Source organism: Schistocerca serialis, unplaced genomic scaffold (assembly GCF_023864345.2).
Source record: "Schistocerca serialis cubense isolate TAMUIC-IGC-003099 unplaced genomic scaffold, iqSchSeri2.2 HiC_scaffold_503, whole genome shotgun sequence".
Taxonomy (NCBI): domain Eukaryota; kingdom Metazoa; phylum Arthropoda; class Insecta; order Orthoptera; family Acrididae; genus Schistocerca; species Schistocerca serialis.
This window is the reverse complement of record NW_026048084.1, coordinates 20,001-25,000: the sequence shown is the minus strand read 5'-3', so window position 1 is coordinate 25,000 and position 5,000 is coordinate 20,001. Positions and strand designations below refer to the sequence as shown.

The 5,000-nt window shown below is 51.3% G+C and overlaps 1 non-coding gene across 1 annotated transcript in view; it reads left to right on the top strand.

The window, feature by feature from the left end:
* Positions 1-4,877: 4,877 nt before the first annotated feature.
* Positions 4,878-5,000, top strand: part of LOC126447239 (small subunit ribosomal RNA) — a 1,909-nt gene continuing 1,786 nt past the window's right edge. The window contains exon 1 of the ribosomal RNA XR_007583685.1: positions 4,878-5,000. This exon is cut by the window's right edge and continues 1,786 nt beyond it. This is a non-coding gene — a ribosomal RNA (small subunit ribosomal RNA).

The window sequence follows — 5,000 nt, the reverse complement described above, 5'->3', positions numbered from 1 at the left end:
CCTGCGTGGGAAGAGTCTTTCTAGGCCCTGACCCACGGGAAGGGTGTAGCTTCCCCCATCCCGGACATTTGACGTCGTCACACTACCGGTATTGACTAATAGACTGATTGCTGATAATCATTAGCCATACACTGGGGGAAACGGCCGACAGGGGCGGCAACATAGTGGAGCCGCAGTGTCACTAATGTACAGAGATAGAACAGTTTCGACTGGAACTAGAGTAACCGTATACACGGCACTGATTAGTAATAGATGCAGAGCCATCAGAATACAGATAATATATACAACCGTCCCTATACATGCTGAAAGACTCTGCACACAATGAGAACCACACGTCAGCCAGACACTCTTATCACACACTACTCTCTTATCACACACAATATCTAACCACCAGCATGGAAGAACATCCAGTGCATCCTCTCCGCCACATGACACAATCCACACTATCATTACCAGACCGGGAGGTCCACCCAGAAAACACAATATCCCACCCTTCCGACATCCGCACATTGCTCAGCTAAGCCACGAACACCCACACATGTCCTACACAGTGGTGCACCCAACATCACAATACTGCCTCCTGTCACAGCACACAAACAATGGCAGGAATGAAAGACACAGATCTGCCACAACCATGGAATCGGAGCGCCGCCTGTCATGAGCCAAAAGTGCATCCTGACGTGACAAATCGGATAATACCGCAGGCATCCAATTACGATAATCACTATCAACGAACCTGCCGCCCCCCCCCCAATACACCTTTCCCTACAACAATGTGTATCTGAACCTACGCTATATCGTACCTTAACCTAACCTATATCGTACCTTAACCTAACCTATATCGTACCTTAACCTAACCTATATCGTACCTTAACCTAACCTATATCGTACCTTAACCTAACCTATATCGTACCTTAACCTAACCTATATCGTACCTTAACCTAACCTATATCGTACCTTAACCTAACCTATATCGTACCTTAACCTAACCTATATCGTGCCTTAACCTAACCTATATCGTGCCTTAACCTAACCTATATCGTGCCTTAACCTAACCTATATCGTGCCTTAACCTAACCTATATCGTGCCTTAACCTAACCTATATCGTGCCTTAACCTAACCTAATTTGTGCCTTAACCTAACCTAATTTGTGCCTTAACCTAACCTAATTTGTGCCTTAACCTAACCTAATTTGTGCCTTAACCTAACCTAATTTGTGCCTTAACCTAACCTAATTTGTGCCTTAACCTAACCTAATTTGTGCCTTAACCTAACCTAATTTGTGCCGTAACCTAACCTAATTTGTGCCGTAACGTAACCCATGTTGTGCCGTAACGTAACCCATGTTGTGCCGTAACGTAACCCATGTTGTGCCGTAACGTAACCCATGTTGTGCCGTAACGTAACCCATGTTGTGCCGTAACGTAACCCATGTTGTGCCGTAACGTAACCCATGTTGTGCCTTAACCTAACCCATGTTGTGCCTTAACCTAACCCATGTTGTGCCTTAACCTAACCCATGTTGTGCCTTAACCTAACCCATGTTGTGCCTTAACCTAACCCATGTTGTGCCTTAACCTAACCCATGTTGTGCCTTAACCTAACCCACGTTGTGCCTTAACCTAACCTACGTTGTGCCTTAACCTAACCCATGTTGTGCCTTAACCTAACCCATGTTGTGCCTTAACCTAACCCATGTTGTGCCTTAACCTAACCCATGTTGTGCCTTAACCTAACCCATGTTGTGCCTTAACCTAACCCATGTTGTGCCTTAACCTAACCCATGTTGTGCCTTAACCTAACCCATGGTGTGCCTTAACCTAACCCATGTTGTGCCTTAACCTAACCCATGTTGTGCCTTAACCTAACCCACGTTGTGCCTTAACCTAACCCACGTTGTGCCTTAACCTAACCCACGTTGTGCCTTAACCTAACCCACGTTGTGCCTTAACCTAACCTACGTTGTGCCTTAACCTAACCCATGTTGTGCCTTAACCTAACCCATGTTGTGCCTTAACCTAACCCATGTTGTGCCTTAACCTAACCCATGTTGTGCCTTAACCTAACCCATGTTGTGCCTTAACCTAACCCATGGTGTGCCTTAACCTAACCCATGGTGTGCCTTAACCTAACCCATGGTGTGCCTTAACCTAACCCATGTTGTGCCTTAACCTAACCCATGTTGTGCCTTAACCTAACCCATGTTGTGCCTTAACCTAACCCATGTTGTGCCTTAACCTAACCCATGTTGTGCCTTAACCTAACCCATGTTGTGCCTTAACCTAACCCATGTTGTGCCTTAACCTAACCCATGTTGTGCCTTAACCTAACCCATGTTGTGCCTTAACCTAACCCATGTTGTGCCTTAACCTAACCCATGTTGTGCCTTAACCTAACCCATGTTGTGCCTTAACCTAACCCATGTTGTGCCTTAACCTAACCCATGTTGTGCCTTAACCTAACCCATGTTGTGCCTTAACCTAACCCATGTTGTGCCTTAACCTAACCCATGTTGTGCCTTAACCTAACCCATGTTGTGCCTTAACCTAACCCATGTTGTGCCTTAACCTAACCCATGTTGTGCCTTAACCTAACCCATGTTGTGCCTTAACCTAACCCATGTTGTGCCTTAACCTAACCCATGTTGTGCCTTAACCTAACCCATGTTGTGCCTTAACCTAACCCATGTTGTGCCTTAACCTAACCCATGTTGTGCCTTAACCTAACCCATGTTGTGCCTTAACCTAACCCATGTTGTGCCTTAACCTAACCCATGTTGTGCCTTAACCTAACCCATGTTGTGCCTTAACCTAACCCATGTTGTGCCTTAACCTAACCCATGTTGTGCCTTAACCTAACCCATGTTGTGCCTTAACCTAACCCATGTTGTGCCTTAACCTAACCCATGTTGTGCCTTAACCTAACCCATGTTGTGCCTTAACGTAACCCATGTTGTGCCTTAACGTAACCCATGTTGTGCCTTAACCTAACCTATAATGTGCCTTAACCTAACCTAAAGTGCGCCGTAACCTAAACTATATTGCGCCTTAACCTGACGCACGTTGTCGCTGAACCTGCTCTGTAATTGTTATGCAACCCGTTAAAGTAGTGTAGTGTTGCCTAACCGCAACCCTCGCAATATAGTTCGCTACTCGCACTGCCCGGTCCCCTGTGTATCGCGTCATGTTAAACACCTTGCAGGTGTTGCTGACTTTCCACATGCTCCTGCTATACACTGTAGTGTGGATAGCAGCAGGACGTACATGCCCCCCCCCCTTCCCCCCTGCCTTCGCAAGCTGGTCGGTGAGAAGTTTGCATGTTCAATGCCCTTCGCATGCCGACGTACTCAGCCTACGTTGTGGTACGGCCTGTCACCTGTCCGCCGATGTACGCAAAACCCACAAACTGTACTGCACATTGCTCCGTATGTACTGAATGATACATCGTGGCCCATGTGACCGTATGACGACAGCGCCTAGCAACGGCGGACCATACAGTCCAAATATTGTGCACGCAGCTACGTGTCGTCTCCCTATAAGAGCTGGATTGCAGTGTGGTACGCCATACAGACGTGTGGGAGGAACGGACGCCCTGGATGGCGATCAGCATGAGCAGTCTGTTGATGTAGTGGAGCGTGTATTCGGACGTAGTCGTCTCTTCTCACACACCGTGATAGCATGTTGCACCGCGTTCCACATCTGCGACATGCTGCAGAGGCGGGCTGACAGTCGTTCGCGCAATGGACACCGCATACGTACGGGGTCTACCTTCCACGTGTTCTCTAGGCGTGCACATGTTGTTGCGTCTATGTGGGCAGACGTAGTGTGTTGTGACACCTGACACAGGCATGCAATACTCGTTGCAAATGGCGATGGACGTGTACGTTTGCTGGTGACGTTACGCAAATGAACAACCGGTAACCCGTTGTGGTGCGGTTGTTCTCGCTAGAGGTGAATCAGTGTTGGCGACGATCGGTCGAGCTATTAACCGGTTGTTTCAGGGATACCCACCATGCCCACGAACGTGAAAGGGGACCCACCATGCCCACGAACGTGAAAGGGGATCTGGGTGTGAGGCGATACGCGGCGGTGGCTGGGTGGGACCGTCCCCGGCCGGTGAGGGGGGGCCGCCCGGCGTGCTGGCAGCGCGGTGCGTGGGCGCACGCGCTACAGCCGGCTGGTGGGGGCGGCCGGTGGCAGGCGCGCCGGCCGACGGACGCGGCAGGCGGCGCAGCTGCGCGCCGGCGCCCCCTGCTCGCGGCGCCTTGCGGCCAAAGTAGGTCCTCGCGGGCCCGGTGCGAAGCGCGGTGGCCATCTGCAGTGTGCTGGTCCGATTGAGGACTTTGTGCGCTGAGGATGCGCCGCCGCCCGGCGCTCGGCGCCGCGACGCCGTCTGCTGCTCGGTCGCCCCAGCGGTTCTCGCAGGTGGTTTGTATCGCAGCTGTGCGGACGTGTTGGCGCGTGCGCTGTGCTGGGAGAGTTCGCTTCGGCACCCAAGTAGGGCTTTTGTCCTTCTGTGGCGCTGGCGTTGGAGCTGCCGGTCACCGTAGGTGGCGCGTGTTGTCTCCCGCCGGCAATGCCACGACAGCACGCTCCCGGGCCTCTGTCGGCAGCGGCAAGCTCAGTTGGGAGCACGGGTGGTCGCACCTAAAGCGTCTACTCGCCTAACTCCGGGCGATTGCGCCTCTCTCGAACCCGACCAAGTACTTAGGACGGCGCTGCGCGCCGCCGGGACCTGAGAGGGTTTCGAGGTGTGTTGTGCAGGGGAGCTCAGCCTCCTCCTGTTTGCAGAATAATTGAGCGGACGCTTGCGTGTTCGCGCGGGCCCCCGGGACACACTCCCGGGCGGCCGGCTGCTCAGCTCTAGTTGACGCAGCTCCCTGGTTGATCCTGCCAGTAGTCATATGCTTGTCTCAAAGATTAAGCCATGCATGTCTCAGTACAAGCCGCATTAAGGTGAAACCGCGAATGGCTCATTAAATCAGTTATGGTTCCTTAGA